General features: G+C 37.8%; 1 pseudogene; it reads left to right on the forward strand.

The window, feature by feature from the left end:
• The first annotated feature begins 20,083 nt into the window (after nucleotides 1-20,083).
• Nucleotides 20,084-21,044, forward strand: LOC130873678 (eukaryotic translation initiation factor 3 subunit J-like; annotated as a pseudogene).
• Nucleotides 21,045-21,871: the final 827 nt, after the last annotated feature.

Consider the following 21,871-nt stretch of genomic DNA (forward strand, 5'->3'; position numbering starts at 1 on the left):
GAGCAGTAGCCAGTTAAATAAAGACTGAGGTCAAATGAACTCTGCAACTGGAACAAACACATCTTTTGCAGTATCAACAGGGTCAGGATGTTCACAATTCTGCATAATTTTCGAACAAAGCAGCAGGATTCACTTGATTTCAGTGATCAATTTACATATTTTTATGTGTATGAGTCACTTCTTGCACATATGTGTTCCACCTGCATCCAGTGCCCAGTGAGGACAAAAGAGGATGTCATATAGCTTGGAACTGGAGTTGCTGCTGCCCCATGCAGATCCTCTGTAAGGACAGAAAGTGCTCTTAATTGCTAAGACATCCCTTCAGCCGCCACAATCTATGTTTTTGTTAACAATTCTTTTTTTTTTTTTATCAAAAGTTTCAAATTACTTGGACAAAAGTTAGATCAATGCTCCTTTTTTTAAGTTTATACTTTCCATTTTTACATTCGTTTCAATATTTCAATATTCTAGTGAGTTTGGAAAGTGACATTTTTATTGCGTCTATAATCTCATGACTGTCAAACACATAGAATGAAAAGATTCTTCCAGACTTTTACTCCTCTCACTGTGACATTATACTTCTTCTTTCATGCCAAGCAAGGTTGCCACCACACATGTATCCTAAGCAAATTACTACCTGCATTTATTGCCCAAGATTTTTGTTAATCGTTTTCTTTAGCAATCCAGATAAGAGTGCCTCTTTTACTTCTTTTAAATCACATAGATATATATGAGAAAAATTGCATTAAATCCAATTAGTTTGGAATTTTCTTTCCTCCATAACTATTTTCCAAAGTGCAGAATATTTCTATAACGTTGAAAAGGTTAGTATTTCTAGTCTCATTTTTTAAGATCAATAGAGCAAGATGAGGATTTAAGTTACTTGGGCCAAACAAATCTATGAATCTCTGAGACATCAGCTGGTGCTGAGGATGGCAAATTGTGCCTCCCACAGAGCAGTGAACAGTTATACCAATGTAGGTCAACAATGTGAAGTGTAAATCAAAGGAAAGAACAGAGAGTCAGTGGAGCAGTTGACAGTTCTGCAGTGACCCAGACTCTAATGAGCACAGGATGTCGATAAGATCATAGCAAGACCATTGCTGCTATCATTTTGATAATTGTGTCTTCCTGTCTAAAGAAAAACAGAGTCCTGAAGCAAAATAAGTCATACATAAAGAAGCATCTGAATGGAAGAAAATTGTTCTTTTTACTACCTAATGCTCCATTTACCTGGAAAATGAGGAAGTTTTACACCACTAAGTTCAAAAGGCACTGCCGTTACCCTTGAATACTTTTTGAAGTACTTATGATGGATGTTCTCTATCTGCTTATTTAGGCTGATATTGATGTATGTAAGATATGACTTGGGTCTGTATTCACAGCACTTCATAGTACACAACTAATACTGTGCCTTATTCTTTATGCCTTAATGAACAACTGTATTTGTGTTATTATGACTGTAAATTTTCTTTGCCGTCTTGACTGGATTTAGAATTCCTTAGAAGAAGACATATCTATGCACATTTTTCAGTGTACTTTTATGGAGATTTAACTAAGATAAGAACACCTACCTTAAATGCCTGTGGTACCATCTCATGGGCTGGGATCAGGCTGACTAAAAATGGATAGAAAGTCAGATAAGAGCATCTCTGCCCCTGCTTCTTGACTTTGAATGTAATGCCTCACATCACCAGAGTCATGACTTTCCCACATGACAGACTGTGTCCAGAACATTTCCCCCTTAATTGCTTTGTCAAGTAAAAAGCTATCTTTCTGAATATCTAACAATTCTACTTCTCTAGAAGTCATTTTGTATTGCCCAAGGTCTATGATTCACATTTATTTATGATGACATGTAATGCCATTCTCAGCCTTGCACAACTTTCAGCAGCCTACTCACCAGAGCACCCTTGGTGCCCAACAAGTATCACGTGCACTCCAGGCCATGAGATGCTCAGTGTATAGACTTTCAACCAGAATGGAGTAGAGATCCTTTAAAGTTGGTATGATATTTTTTCTCTTGTTCACTATCACCACTAACCTAACACTGTGTTTCCCTTGCCACGTGAAGCTGTCTCCTGACCCATTGTTAATTCCATTCCACGTGGTGTTTGTTACTCTTTTGATCAACATCATTTATGTTCTGTGTGGTCTGGTGTACCCACAGGTCTTTTCCAGACCCAACTTACACATCTAGGGTCTGAAGATGTCAGAAATCAGAGTGTGAACCTACTAATACATTATTTATTTTTTTGGACATTTCTATACCGTTCCCCCTCATGTTTATTACCTGCCTGAACTTCTTACAGTGTTTTCTTCTTGAAAGCTGTAAACAGGACTCCTGCTATATTAGCTTTCAACTACCACTCTAACATCTCGTCAGAGGTATAGAGTGGTTTCAGCAGCATGAAGGATTTGCTTTCATTTTCTTTTTTCTGTTTTTATTAGCTTGGATGGTTGGTTTAGTATTTTTTTTTTCTCTTTCAGAAGACAGAATACAGAAAAGTGTTTTAATGACTCCAAATTCAAGTTGTCAGCAAGACAGTTTCACTAGAGATTATGAGAGAACCCAATTCCATACATCCAGCATTTAGAAGTTGCAAAGCATTTTTTACTAATTGAGATCCTTCCAGGAAATGGACAGATTGCAGCAGCCAGAAAGAATGGATTACCACGTGCAAAGGAAAAAAAATGGCTTTTGTTTAATGGAGTCTCACTGTGTCTATTAATCACACTTAGGTAAGCCTGATGGCCAACACAAGATAAACTCAGTGGTATTTTGCAGACTTCTTGTCTCATTGCTTTGTTTGGGCACTTTTTAAAAAAATCTTACTGGTTTTTCGTTGTAATGATGGTTTCTGATTTTGTATTTCTATGGTGGTTCTTTGGTGTTTGTTTCTTGTATTTTATGTATTTTTTTAAAAAAATCCATATTGTTTTTGCTTGTCTATTTGTTGGTGGGGGAGTTGGGTGGGTCTGAAGGTAGAAAGAATCTGAGAGAAGTTGGGGAAGGAGAAAATATGATCAGAATATATCAAAAAACCCTTCTAATTTCAACCAGCAGAGTAGACTTTTTTTTATTGAAAAAAAAATTTCTGCCTGCCTCCTCCCTGCCTCCCATTTCCCTCCCCCTCCTCCCGCTCCTCTCCCCTTCGCCTACTCCTCTTCTTCTCCCTCTCCAGCCCCAAGAGCAGTCAGGGTTCCCTGCCCTGTGGAAAGTCCAAGGTCCTCCCCACTCCATCCAGGTCTAGGAAGGTGAACATCCAAACTGTCTAGGCTCCCACAAAGCCAGAACATGAAATAGGATCAAAACCCCATGCCATTGTCCTTGGCCTCTCATCAGCTCTCATTGTCCGCCATGTTCAGAGAGTCCAACCTGACTTTATTGTTTTACATTTGAACTTCATGATTCATTTGTCTGACCTGAACAATCTGCATTAAACTACATCATTCAGAATCATCCAATTAAGCACCTGTAGTCTCTTTACCCTTTAACGTATTTGCACATTTTTTCTGAATAGAACATGGACCCCATCAAAAGAACACTAGTCTATCTGTCATATGGGTTATTATACATCGTCACACCTTTTCCCTCTATGTTAGTTATTTATTTTCTACTATTTATTATTTTATTTAATATATTAACTTTCTAGGGTTCAAGACAGACTGAATTATATTATAAAACTTTTGAGGCTGGAGAACATGTTTTAATTATCTCTATATCCCTGTACTCTGTAATGTATGGTGTACAGTAAACTAAACATAAAATTTGGCGTATTAATAAATTCTCTTGAGATCTAGCTGATTTTTTGCTTTTAATGAAAATTCCAAATGAAATATCTGTTTATATATGAAAAAGAAATCCACTTCTAAAAGAAATGCATCTTGGATTTATTAAATGACCTTCTGTGTTGAGTACAAAGTATAAATTTCCTAAAAAGATTTAGAAATCTCTTACCATAGAGGGCTAAGAACTCCTTGTACTCTTTAGAATTGATTATATACTTCTTAAGTAGATTCCCTCTTCTGCTATCCTTGATGCTGATTCCCCTTCATCATTTAGTTTGTTTCTTTGTTGGTTTTTGGTAACATTGTCCAGCTTGTTCATCATCCATCTCTGTTATTCAAATGGATGAAACTGGAAACCGTTATATCAAATGAGGTAACCCAGATACAGAAAGACAAATGCCACATGTTCTCTCTCATCTGCAGATCCTAACTCCAAATCTTCTGATAATGAGATGCCTACCACCCATCTTAAAAGGAGATTCTCTTCAGCAAATGGAAACCTTCCCAGAAGAGCAACCAGGACAGAATGAGCTGTGGAGAGTCGAGCTGCAGTGGAAACATCTAAATCATGACTCTTCCACCAATGACTCAAGAAATGTTTCAAAAGAAAAGGCAGAAAGGATTTCTTTCATACAAATAAAAATAAATATTTTTAAAATGACTGTACATCGTTCTATACTTATTTTCTACATACATTGTAAAATATTAATAGCCTTAGATTTTAAAAGTTTCTCAGAAATACTATCAAAAATGCTATTGGTGTTTTGCTTATTTTCATTAATTGTAATTTGATTTCAGAATTTGAACTTGAAGGCTGAGAAGGAGATATTTCTTTGTTGTCAGACATAAATTGCTTTTATGGAATGTTCACTACCATCATTATGTCTAAAATGTCCAATGGGAGTGAGAAGACACGAGAAACAAACAAACCCACTTAGGAGTTTATTAGAAGAGGGGGGGTGCTCATGTGCCCGAGGAAACGTGTATAGGGAGAGGGGTAGGGGAGGGAGAGGGAGGGAGAGGGAGAGAGGGAGAGAAGGAGAGGGGGAGAGAGGGAGAGAGAGCGCAAAGATGGTGCGTGCCTTGCACATGCGCACAGGGGTTTTGCGTGAATGTGTCAGACCCTGATGATGCAGATGGCAGGTGAGCCACGCATGCTCACAAGGGCTTTAGTTGAGCCACATGTGGAGGTAACCACGCAAGTGTGCACGTGGGACACGTGGACCCTTGGTTCCCAAGGGTCGGCCCACATATGCCTTTATGACCCAGAAGTTCAGCCTTATGGGTGGCTGAATAATTACAATGTCTAACTTCTAAGCTCAAGACTCCTAAAATGCATTTCCTCTTTTCTTTATCTTTCAACTTTTGATTATTTTCCCAAGGCTGGATACAAGTCTTGAGTACCACATAGCCCAGTGGTTCCCAAACTTCCCAATACTGCAACCCCTAATTCAGTTTCTCATGTTTTGGTGACCACCAGCCATAACTCTCAGACACAATTGAAATATAAAGCAAACACCTCATGACATGGAAAAGGAGATATGCAAGGCAAATGCCTAATGAATATATTACAATGAAATTGTCACAGAAAATGTCCCAAATACTGTAATGGTATTGGTTATCTTGTAACAGGAGACTCTTAGGGCCTCAGAGATGAATTCAAAAAACTTTCTCCATACCATATCACACTAAAAACACTAACTATTAAAAAAGAAACAATACAGAAAACTTCAGGAAAGAAAAGACAACTATCGTATATCTGAAAGACAGAAAAGGACTTTGTAGTTTTTAAAAGTATACCCCTAATAGAATTTTGTTGCTTAAACTGAGGGGACACTAAATATTTTTGGTTGATCTCTGAGCCCAAGGTATCTCCAGGTATCTGCCCATTTTCACCTGTCCAGCACTGTACTCAGCGTTTCCCATGGGTGCTGGAGATCAAACTTAAATATTCATGGTTGCAAGGCAGATACTTCACAGACAGAGCCTCTCCTAAACACCTAGACATTATTTTTAATTTTAGTAACACTACAATATTTTAATTTATTTAATTGCACAAATAGAGCTTTTAAGAATTAAATAGTTCACTTGCATCACATTAGTGCCAACACAGAGAGATCTGCTCTGTAGTCTGTGATTGTAAAGTCCTTTCCTTGCCATCTCTCTGATGAATTCAAAGTGTCAGTCTCTCTATAACACAGAGTGCACAATTGCATAATTATATCTGTATTCCTCAAATTCAGTAAATAATAATTAGGTTTAATTTTCTTTGTATTATATGTCTACCAAAATCTGGTTTTCTAATCAATTGCTGAAATTCAAAGTTAAGACTTAAAAATCACATAGATAATTATTATTATTTCAGAAGAACTCAAAAAGAAAAAATATATACATGAAAGTGACTTAAGTTTGATTACTGTTTCATATCTTTCAAATCCATTGATTAAGTTTTGGCCTAAGCTCAACATGTGCTTGTAAACCTCCTGATATTTCAGTCAAATCCATGAAGTGGGGCATTTATTCCAAAGCTTTCTGTAAAAGAACTGAAGTACATCCAAAGGGAGATAAATGCTGTGTTTATTTTAAGCATCTTCTTGTTAGACTACAAGGAAAGTTGGGTTATATAACAAACATAGCAATCCACTGCCGCTCTGCCTTAAACTCAAAGGCATACATTGAACTATTTAGCAAATTATATTAAATACATAAGAATTATGTTTAAACAATGAACTTGGGTATGTTATTTTTATGTTTTATAGGCTCAATGTCTTTTATTTATGACAAGAAACCAATTATGAGTGAGTACATCCCATGATCTTCTTTTTGGGTCTGGGTTACCTCACTCAGAATAGTGTTTTCTATTTCCACCCATTTCCATGCATAGTTCAAGATGTCATTGTTTTTTACCACTGAGTAGTACTCCAATGTGTATATATTCCACACTTTCTTCATCCATTCTTCCATTGAAGGGCATCTAGGTTGTTTCCAGGTTCTGGCTATTACAAATAATGCTGCTATGAACATAGTTGAACAAATGCTTTTGTCATATGATAGGACATCTCTTGGGTATATTCCCAAGAGTGGTATTGCTGGGTCCAGGGGTAGGTTGATCCCCATTTTTCTGAGAAACCGCCACACTGATTTCCAAAGTGGTTGCACAAGTTTGCAGTCCCACCAGCAATGGATGAGGGTACCCCTTTCTCCACAACCTCTCCAGCAAAGGCTATCCTTGGTGTTTTTGATTTTAGCCATTCTGACAGGTGTAAGATAATATCTCAAAGTTGTTTTGATTTGCATTTCTCTGATCGCTAAGGAGGTTGAGCATGACCTTAAGTATCTTTTGGCCATTTGAACTTCTTCTGTTGAGAATTCTCTGTTCAGTTCAGTGCCCCATTTTTTAATTGGGTTAATTATCACTTTAAAGTCTAGTTTCTTGAGTTCTTTATATATTTTGGAGATCAGACCTTTGTCTGTTGCGGGGTTGGTGAAGATCTTCTCCCAGTCAGTAGGCTGCCTTTTTGTCTTAATGACAGTGTCCTTTGCTTTACAGAAGCTTCTCAGTTTCAGGAGGTCCCATTTATTCAATGTTGCCCTTAATGTCTGTGCTGCTGGGGTTATACACAGGAAGCGATCTCCTATGCCCATATGTTGTACAGTACTTCCCACTTTCTCTTCTATCAGGTTCAGTGTGTTCACATTGATATTGAGGCCTTTGATCCATTTGGACTTGAGTTTTGTGCATGGTGATAGATATGGATCTATTTTCATTCTTCTACAGGTTGACATCCAGTTGTGCCAGCACCATTTGTTGAAGATGCTTTCTTTCTTCCATTGTATACTTTTAGCTCCTTTATCAAAAATCAGGTGTTCATAGGTTTGTGGGTTAGAATCCGGGTCTTCTATTCGATTCCAGATATGTTATTTTTAAATTAGAATATACCTCATCCCTGTTTTTATTTTCCTCTTTTTCCCCTTTTTCTTCCTTCTTTCTCTCTCCATCCCTTCTCTTCTATAATTTCTTCTTTCTGTCTGCTTTTTCCTTTTTCCTTCTATCCATTTTGCATTCTTGTCTTTTCCCATACCTTCTATTTTTCCTCCTACTATCATCATTCCTCTACCTCTTCCTTTTCTACTTCTTACTTTATCTCATCTTTGCTACAGTGACAAAACATCTCTACCATATTGAAAGAACATGCTGGGGTAACCTAACCAGCTACTAGGAAGGCTTTCATTAAACGTTCAGGACTGTGCTCATGGTGGGAAGATAATTCAGTCTTTGTGAGAATTATAGAAGTAAGCTTTATAGGGGGTAGGACAAGGGCAACCTTGAGGCTATGTATTCACGTTCCAATTGGCTGAGGACAGATGGTTTCCAAATAATGGTAAGGAACATACTAGTGCAAAGTTCTCAATTAGAAAGACAATGGTTTCTATCTTTCAGGGATAGGTGTGTCTTTTAGAGGAATTGAGATTCATCCTGTCTGGTAAACAACTCATGTGTGGACTGAGGTAAAATGGCACCTCTGATGCTAAACCCTCTCAGATATATGGGTGTAAGTGAAAGATGACATCAGATAAAAGATAGAAATCTGATCAATGTTGGAAAGTGTCTTAGTCACTGTTCTATGGCAGTGAAGAGATACCATGACCATGGCAACTTGTATGGGCCTTGCTTACACTACAGTTTCAGAGGATTAATTCATTATCATAATTCTGGGGAATATGGCAGCAGATAGACAGAGATGGTGTTAGAAAGTAACTGAGAGTTCTACATTGGGTTCTTCAGTCACCAGGACTGAAAAAGATACTGGACTTGGCTTCACCTATTGAAACCTTGAAGTCTACCCCATAGTGATACACTTTCTCCAACAAGACCATTCTTCCTAATCTTTTCAAATAGTGCCACTCCCTGGTGACAGAGCACTCAAATCTAGGAGCTTCTGGGAGCCATTCTCCTTCAGAATACCACAGAAAGAGTTCAGTCCTTCCCTGGGTTTTTAGATAGGAACAGAAATATCTTTCACAATATCCTCCAGTACCAAGTAAATCTCAAGCATCATTGACTCCAAATATCAGTGCAAAGCAAAGATGAGAACTTTGTGTGTGTGGAGAGGAAAGATACCTGAAAAGGAGAGGTGGAGAATTTATGTTAAGTGTGAACTATAATACTAAAGATCTATTTTGCTGTGGGACAATGGTTTGTACCCTGTCAATCATATTTTAATAAAATCCTGTTGGCCAGTAGCCAGGCAGGAAGTAGAGGCAGGGTGATGAGAACAAGAGAATTCTGGGAAGAGGAAAGTTCTTTCTTCAGTCGTGATCCTGACACAGAAGAAGCAAGATGTGACTGCCTTGCCACAAAAGTTACCAAGCGACGTGATAAACTCAAACAAGAATTATGGGGTAATATAAGTTATAAGAATTAATAAATAAGAAGCCTGAGTTAATGGCCCAATCAGTTTATAACTAATAAACTGCCTTTGTGTGATTGTTTTGGTTCTGGGTGGCTGGGACTAACAAGCAGTTCGTTGCAACACTATTTCAACAGGAAAACATTGAGAACAGGTAGTGTGTGGCAGTTACTGAGGAAGTCATATGTAAGGACCTTGAACAGAACTTTGGGGCACAGTTGTGATTATGAGGCTACTGTCATTTTTCCTCTGCATGTTCTGCTATTCAGCATCTCTTGGTAAGTTTACAGATATAAAATCAGGGAAAAAAGAGAGGTCATGAGGTTTTGCCTTGTGCTCTAGCCACCCGATCATTCTAGTTTTTGTCTTGGTGCTCTGGGATTATTCTGACAAATGTATTCTGCACCAAGTATCATAGAAACAGAAGAAACTTACCTTTAAATATCCTCCTGGCAGGAATTCCCACATCAAAGGACTTGATAGACCCGAATCCTGTAGCAAAAACCTCTGGTTGTGCTCACTTACCAGGTGGTTCAATCGGAATCTCCTGAGTCTTCTTCATATTGCCACTGTGTCAGACAGGACACTTCCCTCTCATAACCTAATCACCTTCTCCAAAACTGTGACCTTGTAATTTCATCATCTTGCGATAATAAATCCAAAACAAATTTTGCAGGATACAAGTGTTCATACCTTGGCCAATCCTTTTAAACACAGCTCAAATGGACCCTTGAGAAACTTGCAATACCAACCAGCCTATAGTTTCTAACTGACCGAATCCTTGTTAGCTATCATCTAGAGAACTGTTCATCTTCATGAATTCTATTTGCTCTGAAAATCACTGACAACTCTGTTTGTAAAAGAGCTGCAAGTCTGTCTCTCTGGTTTTCTTAAACTCTGTACTTTTAAGTTCTATGGTTATTTCAGGAGGGAAACTATATTCAGGAAATTAACAATTCCTCTAAGAAATTAACCTGGGGAGTGGTGAAATGGCTCAGCAGTTAAGAGCATGGATTGCTCTTTCAGTGGACCCAGGTTCAATTCCCAGCTCCCACATGGCTGCTCACTTCTGTCCATAGCTCCAAGTCCAGTTCTACTTTCATAGGCATAGATGCAGGAAAAACATCAATGCACATAAAATAAACATAACTAAAAAGTTTAAAGGAAAAGAGAAATTAATGTGGAAATCATAAATCTTGTAACTCTGGTATTAGCAACCCTACCTCATATACCTGGTACACATCAATTGATTTGTTCTAGAAACAGCACTGTAGTATTTGTAATGTTTATGTCATCTCATTCTGTCACTCTTCTTTTCACTGCTTGAAGTCACCGTATCAACTTTATGTTATTTCCTGGTATTCAGATTACTACTGACTGTATAGGAAAGAGACCCCTGTAACATACATACAGCTCTAAACAGTTGCTTATCTGCTGTTAGAATTGTTAGAAGAGGGAGAATATAGTTAAACGGATGCCTAAAAGCTGCATAAATTAGTGTTTAGTAAACTCTGGGACAAAAAAAGACCTTTAAACTTAATTGAGGTTACTGATTAGTTCTATTACCTTGTTTTTTTTGTTTGTTTATTCATTTTTATTATTTTATTTATTTATTTTTTTAGTTGTTGAAAAAAATTTCTGCCTCCTCCTAGTTTCCCATTTCCCTCCCCCGCCTCCCACACCTCTCCCCCTCCCCCCATTTCTCTCCCCCTCCTCCCCCACTCCATTCTCCCTCCCTCTGGAGACTGAAGAGCAGTCTAGATTCCCTGCCCTGTGGGAAGTCCAAGGTCCTCCCACTTCTATCCAGGTCCAGGAAGGTGAGCACCCAAACAGGCTAGGCTCCCACAAAGCTAGTTCATGCAGTAGGATCGAAACCTAGTGCCATTGTCCTTGTTCTTTAAATGTATGGACCTCAAAATGACCTCAAACTGTAACTGTAACTGTTCTGAAAAAATGCTAAATTTTAAATGGTAAAACATTAATATTTAGTGCTTTTATTCTGTAATCTTGTAAATTAAGATGAGTAGTATTTCCTTGTGGGGGTTATTGTCTCTAAGGCTGGGAAACAACGATTAGTGAGAGCTTGGCTGCTTCCTCTGAGCACCCCCTGGAAAATCAGAGTTGACAGAGACTGACATGTGCATGGCTCCCTTTCTGTTTCAATATATAGAAACCTAGCTCCCCCACATGTCACTCACTGATCTACACTACTTGATCTACATCAGATTTTACAGTTCAGAGAGAGGCTCCAGGATCTTCAGGAGCCAGTAAATGTTGCATTCTTGCATCATCGAGGCATCAACATTGTACCCATAGGAGACAGAGAAAAGTGAACCATGCCTCACTATCAATGCTACCAATCTCTGCAGAAGATTGAAGGGCAGTATTGGGAACCTCATAATGCTTTGTTGATGTTTGCACTGTCTTGGGCAAGAAAAAGTACAAGGAACCTGCTTTTCTTTGGCTTCCAGTGACTCTCTTAGACCTTTTACTAAGGTTGCTGATATGGCTGTCACAGAGTCCTTACCTGCCTACAACATCAGTGAGAATGTCCTCTTTTCCAGGTATCTCACTCTCGAAACTCTCACCCTTTGTCAATTCTGTTTTGTAGATTTGTTGATTCTTGATTTGTTCCTTTTCCTCTCTGTCTTTTAGCAGTACAGTGCCTTCCTTGCTACCATTGGGTGGGATGAAAGTTAATCTATCAGATTTTATCCTCTTTTCCCTTTTTGTCTTGTGCAAAGAAGTGGTATGTAGAAGAAAAATCTCAGAGTTCTAGTGTAATTGCAGCTGACTTTATCTCATTAGAAACAGATAATAAAGAAATTTCAGGGTCTTTTTTTATTGCTGTAGTACATCTCATTTTCTTGGTGGATGCCATACAGTTTATGTAACGATTGATCACTGACCCACCACTATAGATTTCAAATTTCTATGGTAAAGTCAGATGACACCAAACACATATCATATTGGATAATACCAAAACTTGTTATTGCATGATAAAAACAAAAAGCAATATTTCCATTTATTTTTAAGATATCCACACATTCTCAGAAAGACAACGGATTTCTAAGCAAAGGGATTAAGTGGAGGTAATTCATTAACCATTAGATTCTAGCCAAAAAATGTAAAATTAAGTCCTATCTCTAACCTTAATTTAAACCTCAGTTTACTCCATAATACTTAGCCCTTTGAATTATTGAACCTGACAAAAGAGAAAGTGGGAAGTACTCTACAGCACATGGACACAGGAGACCACTTTCTACGTATAACCCCAACAGCACAGACATTAAGGACGACATTCAATAAATGGGACCTCCTGAAACTGAGAAGCTTCTGTAAAGCAAAGGACACTATCATTAAGACAAAAAGGCTACCCACTGACTGGGAGAAGATCTTCACCAACCCTGCAACAGACAAAGGTCTGATCTCCAAAATATATAAAGAACTCAAGAAACTAGACTTTAAAATGCTAATTAACCCAATTAAAAAATGGGGCACTGAACTGAACAGAGAATTCTCAACAGAAGAAGTTCAAATGGCCAAAAGACACTTAAGGTCATGCTCAACCTCCTTAGCAATCAGGGAAATGCAAATCAAAACAACTTTGAGATATCATCTTACACCTGTCAGAATGGCTAAAATCAAAAACACTAATGATAGCCTTTGCTGGAGAGGTTGTGGAGAAAGGGGTACACTCATCCATTGCTGGTGGGAATGCAAACTTGTGCAACCACTTTGGAAATCAGTGTGGTGGTTTCTCAGGAAATTCGGGATCAGCCTACCCCAGGACCCAGCAATACCGTTCTTGGGAATATACCCAAGAGATGCCCTATCATACTACAAAAGCATTTGTTCAACTATGTTCATAGCACCATTGTTTGTAATAGCCAGAACCTGGAAACAACCTAGATGCCCTTCAATGGAAGAATAAATAAAGAAAGTGTGGAATATATACAAATTAGAGTACTACTCAGCAGAAGAAAAAAAAAAGACATCTTGAACTTTGCATGCAAATGAATGGAAATAGAAAACACTATTCTGAGTGAGGTAACCCAGACCCAAAAAGATGAATTTGGTATGTACTCACTCATAAGTGGATTCTAGCCATAAATAAAAGTCAGTGAGCCTATAATTCGTGATCCTTGAGAAGCTAAATAAGAAGGTGAACCCAAAGAAAAACAATATCCTCCTGGATATTGGAAGTAGACTAGATTGCCAGACCAAAATTGGGATCTTGGGGGTGGGGTGGGGGTAAGGGGAGATGGGGAGAGAAAAGTGAGAAGGGGAGAATGGGGAAACCCTGGGGGAATGGGATGGTTGGGATGGAGGAAGGGTGGATATGGGAGCAGGGAAGAAGATATTTTAATTAAGGGAGCCATTTTAGGGTTGGCAAGAGACTTGACTCAAGAGGGGTTCCCAGGTATCCATGGAGATATCCCCAGCTAGTTCCTTGGGCAGCTGAGGAGTGGGAGCCTGAAATGGCCCTTTTCTATAGCCATACTGATGAATATCTTGCATATCACCATAGAAGCTTCATCTGGAGATGGATGGTGATAGAGACAGAGACCCACATTGGAGTGCTGGACTGAGCTCCCAAGGCCCAAATGAGGAGCTGAAGGAGGTAGAACATGAGCAAGGAAGTCAGGACTGCGAGGGGTGCACCCACCCACTGAGACGGTGGGGCTGATCTAATGGGAGCTCACCAAGGCCAGCTCAACTGGGACTGAAAAAGTGTGGGATAATACCGGACTCTCTGAATGTGGTGGACAATGAGGGCTGACTGAGAAGCCAAGGACAATCGCACTGGGTTTTGATCCTACTGCATGTACTGGCTTTGAGGGAGCCTAGGCAGTTTAGATGCACACCTTCCTGGACCTGGATGGAGGGGGGAGGGTCTTGGACTTCCCACAGGGCAGGGAACCCTGACTGGTCTTTGGACTGGGGAGGGGATGGGGAGGGGAGGAGGGGGGGAGGGAAATGGGAGGTGGGGAGGAGCCGGAAATTTTAATAATAAAAAATTATAAATAAATAGATAGATAGATAGATAGATAGATAGATAGATAGATAGATAGATAGATAGATAAATAAATAAATAAAAGAATTTAAGAGCTGTATTTAGCCTGGCGGCGGTGGTGTAAACCTTTAATCCCTTTTGTCCCACTGAGAGTTAAAGGCCAGCCTGGACTATAAAGTGAGTTCCAGGACAGACTCCAAAGCTACAAAGAAACCCTCTCTCCAAACACCATATAACCCCATGCTTATTCCCAAAGTTAAAGTCTTTTAAAATTGACATTTTCAGAATGGAAGTCACCTTTTCTCTCCCTATTTGGTTTACAATCACTTCTAACATTCTGTCCTGTCAGAGTATTGCTAACTGAAAATATTCCCTCTTCATAACAGGTTGTGATTTGCGATAGATTTTGCATTTCTGAATGTATCCCAAGATAATCACATGCTAAATTGCGCTGAGTGGTTTTCAGCCAGACTTTAGCATGCGTGACACAATAGGCAATGATGCTAATCCTCCTCGGGTCTTTACTAGAAAAAACGTTAGGAAAAGCATATGGAAAAGTAAGTCCTCAACTCTATCCCCTTCAAGTGTAAATTGTTATGGTTTGGACCAATAAAATAATACAACATCCAAACTTTTGGAACTCAATTTAAATGTAATGAGTAATATATAATTATTTGCTACTTAGTATGTTGAAATTGATATAAAGCCAGCAGTTATATACTCTTGAGAAAAAGTTGCTAAATGCAATTTCTGTGTTCTGATGGGACATTTGTTCTTGGAACATTAGGTCACAGTATGAATTTCACACAGCTTTTGGCCTATTCTATAGTAACCAGACTTTTTTAAAAAATGTTAAATTAATTTTCAAATTAAGCATTACAGCTCAGTCAGAGTTCAACAGTGGTTATAGTATGAAAAATGATTCTTCTGAAATATGCAGAAAATTGAAGCTAAGTTTGGTGTCTTTTCCATAGTTTGTGATTTCTGTGTCTATAATTTGCCAATCTGATAAATTTATAGAGTATAATTATATTCTTAGAAACTATTTTATTCATTTATCACAACAGCCTAGAGTCAGAGCCATTTTATATGGTGGAATAGTGGTGAATGATTTTCAGAAAACCACTGTTTGACCCTCAAGAAAATCACACTTTAGTTATGAACGTTGTGCTTCTGAAAGCTAATTTAATACTGTGTGTTATGAATTTTTTCTCTGCTACACTACCTATAGAAATAAAGTAAATGATTTCTTCACTGTGTCCACTCACACAGTGAAGAAATCATTTACTTCAAATGTCAAATATCATTGTAGACATGATAACCTGCAAGCACACAGAAGCAATAACCTAGAGAATCTAAACAGCATAGGAAGATCACAGAAACACAAAACAAGATAAATGCCTGCCTGGGAAAAGTTACAGGAGACACGGAGGATATCTGCAGAAAGTGCTTAGAAAGACAGGCTTGATATAAACAACCAATGCCAAGAAAACTGGACTCTGATTTTGTGATGGGACAACTCAAAAGTGTAATGGTCAAGTGATATATCACAGTGTCTTTATTTATTAGTCATAAAATACATCATCTATCAAAGCAATTAAACAACTTAAAGTCAGGTTTATCTACAAATAAGTTGACTTATCTACTGAAAACATCTGTGATTGTTTAAGGAAGGTTAACAGAATGTTGATTATACAATATAATATTGTCCAATAAAATGTACATGAGATAAAAGTGGTTCATTCTCAGTAGATAAATCCATTAGTAAAATCAGATAAAGAGGACCACAGTGGCAAAGTCACCAGTTCCAGAACAAAAATCACAATTTGAAAGAGTCAAAGATAATGGAAAAGGGGATGTTTAAATGGATTATTGTTGATAAATCCTAGACATTTCCTCAAAACAAACATCACGCTTAACATGTGAGAACATGATGAATTTCAAGACGATTACACTGAGGAGAAAAATCTTAACAAAGAAGGACTCCCACACAATTCCCTTTTTAGGAAGTGTTGGACTGACATGCAGCACTGATATTAGGAAGCAGGTGTGCTCAGCAGGCTCCACTTAGCATTGTCTACTCTGAGACTCAAAGGTTCTATTGACTGCAAAGGTCATAGAAGAGATCTGTTGATATCTGGTATGAAAATTCTTTTCTTTGTTTGTTTGTTTTTTGAGACAGGGTTTCTTTGTGGCTTTGGAGCCTGTCCTGGAACTAGCTCTTGTAGACCAGGCTTGAAAATTCTTTTTTTTTTTTTTTTTTTTCTTTTTTTTTTCTTTTTTTTTATTTATTTATTTATTTTTTTTATTAATTAATTAATTTAATTATTAAAGATTTCTGCCTCTTCCCCGCCACCACCTCCCGTTCCCTGGATGGAGGTGGGTGGTCCTTGGACCTCCCACAGGGCAGAGAAACCTGCTTGCTCTTTGGGCTGAGGAGGAAGGAAGACTTGATTGGGGGAGGGGGAAAATTCTTACATTGTACAGAATAACAACATTTGTAGTGAACTATGATTCAAATGTCAGTACTGTCAGAGCTGTGAATGGAAAATCCCAGTGATTGTATCTTACGACCATCTATCTGGCAAGAAGGGAACTTTTGTGAGAACACCATATTAGCGTATGATTTTATTAAGTTTGTGGTTACATGTTCTTTAGACACTTGTTCAAATACAACTGTGTCCTTACTACAGATACACCCTTGATTGATTGCAAACAGTGAAAAGCACAAGAACTGTCATTTCACTTGTCACTCCCCTTGCTATTTTCTGATTCTTACCTCTTCCTAATCTCCAGACAAGCTCAGGAGAAGCCTCATTTTCTCACACTGCCCTCCTCTGATATCTTCAGCAAAGTGCATGCTTGGTTCCCACAGTTTTAGAACATGGTCTCAGCACTACATTGGTACAGAGCAAAAGTTTGGAGAAATGTAGGAGGATGACTTGATAATCTACTAAGACAAATGGAGACATGTGTTAAAATTAACCATTATATTCTGATTAACTGCTTCGCTGGCCACACTTTTAATAGCTGAATATTTTCTGCTAGAATTGCACAATGTATGAAAATCTAGTTATATTCAGTAAGTGTCTATTGAGTTTTCACTATATATTCAGAACAGAGAAAACATTATATAACAATACCCTCTAATTGTACCAACTCCACAACAAACACCCATTTTCTTTGATCAAGATATTGTCTTCACCCCACATATGCTACTGACTGGTTGTCAATCTCTAAGAATTATTGATCTTAGGGGAACTTGATGTCTTCACAGACTGTGGGAATATAGATGTGTATTTAAATGATTTTCACAAATCATAGTATGAAACCTATCTAAGACCATAGCCCAGTACTTTGGATTAAAAGGGTAGGCCCATGTTTAATTACACAATAATATAAACCAACACAGTATAAGTAGTCTAAAAATCTTAGATTATAAATATAATAGAAATAACTTACCAAATAAAACAAGCCACATGTACTGCCTTAAAACAAGTTTCAGTAATGACATATACAACCAAAGTATGTTTCCACATTCCATGCAGTCAAAGGGCAAACAGGATTGCAATGAATAGTTTTACATCAATTTGGCTATTTTTGTTGACACGTAGTAATATTTACATGTGTAATAAGCTAAAATGACTCACAAGTGTTAAGCATTTGACTCAAAATCACAGTGTTCAGTATATTTTAACATAAATATATAACTATCACATAAATCTATATGAAAACATGATAATATTATTTCAAAGCATTAAAGTTCTTCCTCTTACATGAGTGTTTCCATTGCTCAAACCTTTCCTTCACTCAAAAGCCAACTTCCACCACATTAAAGAGGTTATTTTTTTAAAAAAAAAACTTATAAACAACTTAAATGCATTTGCTAAATGAGACTATAATGTGTTGAGGCAGAATTCATCACAAAACACTAAGTTCATGTAATGATTATGTTTTCTATCAATCCAGTTTTTACATAGTCTATGAGCATTTCTAAGTGTCTTTGTGAATCTAACATAAAACTAGGCAAAGAGAGTAATAGAATAATACTGCATACAGAATGTTTTAGCTAAGATATTCCAGGAGAATGTAATATTGGAGCAACAGCTGCTGAGCACCCAATTAGAAAATATCTGCTTCACTGAAAGAAAATAACCATGACACATCATACAGACGGAAGAATATTGGGTAAAACTGAAGCTATTAGACAGGTCCAGCTTGGTGTGTGTTGCAGCCATCTGTGCCTACTCTCATAGCTAAGAACTTGTGGATATGCTCCTGAGATTTCTGCCTCAGAAGATTTATGTTGGATCTCTTTACCTAACACACTTTTAGGGACTCCAGAAGGTACCTGTCAAGAATCTTTTTATTGATAATTATTGTAAGAAAACTAAATAACTAATACACCTATCAAATTCAGTCAGATCACTTTGTTATAAATATATTAACTCATCACATTGTATCACATAAGTACATATATTGGCGGAAACTGTTTGTTTGTTCCTGGCTGTCCAGACCACAGAATAATCACTCAGAAACTATATGATCTAAAATACTCTTTGGCCAACAGCTTAAGCATATATCTTCCTAACTCTTATATCTTAAATTAACCCATTTTTATTAATCTGTATATCACCATGTGACTGTGGTTTACCAGCAAGATTCCGGTGCATCTGTCTCCTGTGGGTGCTACATGGCCTCTCACTGACTCTGCCTTCTCTCTCTCTCTCTCTCTCTCTCTCTCTCTCTCTCGATATATATATATATATATATATATATATATATATATATATCTTCCAGTCTGTTAAGCCATTGGCCAAAAGTAGCTTCTGTATTAACCAATGACAATAAACATTCATAGCATACAGAGGGGAATCCCACATCATCTCCCCTCTTCTGTCTAAATAAAAAGGAAGGTTATAAATTTAACATGGTAAAATTACATATAACAAAATTGCTATCAAACAAGAATTGCAGTTACAGCAATTATATCTACTTTATCTTTTATCATAACTAAGGAAAACTATAATTATAGCTATCTATTCTTCAACTCCATCAAAGACTTCAGAAGGATATAATATTGCCTAAGTAAGCAGGAAATGTGTTGTAAGCAACTTCCAAATCTCTAGAATTGATAGAGACATCTTGCTGCCTGGGCAGTCACCAAAATTCTTCTATAACATTGCAGGCACCCATATTCAGCCTACTGGACCATAGTATCTGGCAGATTTTTCCATGAAGCAGGAAATTTCAAAGACAGTTCCACCTATATTGTTAGTTTGTCAGTATTTCCTTGTGTTTTGCAGAATGTCTGGCGGACTCTTCCATGAAGCAGGAACCATGAAGGACAGTGTCACTTTTAGGCAAGTTCATCAGTTATCTCTCCATGGGTCCTGCATATCCAGCTCACACAACATAACATCAAGCAGTCTACACAAGAGCAGTCTCTTGCCCAAATAACCAACAAACTCCATAAGGAGCCTCTTTGGTGCCTATAATCCTCTTGAAGTAGACTGGTCCTGCCAGGAACAGATGTGTCTCACTGTCATGAAAAGTCCTTAGATTTTAAAACATTTTAAATGCCATATTCTGTAGTCTTTGAAAGGTTTGAAGAATATCTATCTAACTGAAATATAGCTCTATATATCTAGAAAACCTACCAAACATGACTACAAGCTTGACTAATTTAGATGACTATCTACTAACCTACATTTCTTAATTATACATTATATTTTTAAAAGAGCTACACAAGCACAATGCCGCAATCACGATCAGAAATGTACATATAGGGGCCAACGAGAACCAACCGGGTGACTCACCTCTGCCGCTGAACTCTTTGCTTACACGCTCATCCCTACTCGAGATGGCAACGGCAGCGACCGGCGACTCAGACTCTTGGGACACGGACACATTCTCTATGGAGGACCAGATGCGGAAGGTCATGGGTGGCAGCACTGCCGGCGGGGACCACTGGGTGGGCAAGGACGAGGACAAGGATGTGAAGGATAACTAGGATGATGACGATGATGAAGAAAATAAAGAGGAAACAGAGGTAAAACCAGAAGTAAAAATTTCAGAAAAGAAAAAAAATAGCAGAAAAGATAAAAGAGAAAGAACGGCAGCAGAAGAAAAGGCAAGAAGAAATTAGAAAGAGGTTAGAAGAGTCCGAAGAATCTAAAGTGCTAACACCTGAAGAGCAATTAGCAGATAAACTTCGGCTAAAGAAGCTACAAGAAGAGTCAGACCTTGAATTAGCAAAAGAAACTTTTGGTGTTAATAATACAGGTTATGGAATAGATGACCTGAATCCATCTTCAAGAGATGATTTCACAGAGTTTGGAAAGTTACTAAAAGATAAAATTACACAATATGAAAAATTACTATATTATGCTGTTTTTTTTGGAAGCCTTAGTTGGAGATGTCTGTATTTCATTGGAAATTGATGACTTGAAGAAGATTACCAATTCATTGACTGTGCTTTGAAGTTAAAAACAGAAGCAAGAAAAGCAAAACAAAGCCAAAAAGAAGAAGAAAGGTGTGGTTCCTGGAGGGGGATTAAAGGCCACTATGAAAGATGACCTGGCAGGCTATGGTGGATATGATGGAGGATATATACAAGACTATGAAGACTTCATGTGACATTCTCTCTTCTCCTGGTGTCTTCTTTCTGTTGCCCACAATCCTTTCAACATGTAGCACAACTTCCTTTCCTTTCAGTTCTGCCAAATGCTACAATCAGAAGTGCAGTGTCTTTCGTGCTGGTTATTTAACCCCTTGACACTCAGGTGCTAATGAGCAAATGAGGGAACTTGGATCTTGTAGCCAAGGGGTAAAAATTGGGAACTTCAGTTGCTACTAAATCATAGTTTAAAAACAAAACAAATCTAATAACGTTGTCATTGTTGCTATCTGATTCCATAGTAGCAGTCACTAAATTGGAAACAAAGGTTGCAACATGACAAAAAATTGTGTAGTATTTACCAGCACCATTCAGTAATACAGCCTTAACCATACCTCCTTGAACTACTTCATAACTTGTCGAGAAGAGCAGTTTGCAGCAATCAAGGGCATGTGGGATGCACCTAGCATTAAAATTGCTTTGTCTAAAATTTGAGCGTGAGGATATTAAAAACATGCTATGAAGAAGACTGCTGATCTCAGAGTGAAGATACTGTGGCTGAAAAATACTAGTTTGATACTTAAGATTTTAATGACCCAAACCCTTCAACTTTGAAGTTGAAGAAGGTAAACCTCTCCATTGTCACAGTGCCAGTGGTGGACGCTCCAGTGCATTGACTGTCTAGTTATTTGTTGGCCTATTTCTACTGATGGAGGACTTCAGATGGGGGAGGGAACTGTTTCTATTTGCCTGATTCAAGTGTCTGAGAAACATTGAAAGAAAATACAATAATAAACATAATCCAGACTCTATGTGTATTTTTCATCTTTATGTGACTTATTTTTCTTTATTACTTTTTTACAAGTTTAATATTTATTTTATTATCTTTACTCTTTTAATCTATGGCTGTCTGTACTCTGTCTCTTTAAAGACTTTAATTTTTTATAACTGTCTATAGTCTTCTCTCTCTCTCTCTCTCTCTCCTCTCTCTCTCTCTCTCTCTCTTGCGCCTCCATACATTTATTCAACACT

The sequence above is a fragment of the Chionomys nivalis genome, chromosome 4, assembly GCF_950005125.1.
Source record: "Chionomys nivalis chromosome 4, mChiNiv1.1, whole genome shotgun sequence".
NCBI lineage: Eukaryota > Metazoa > Chordata > Mammalia > Rodentia > Cricetidae > Chionomys > Chionomys nivalis.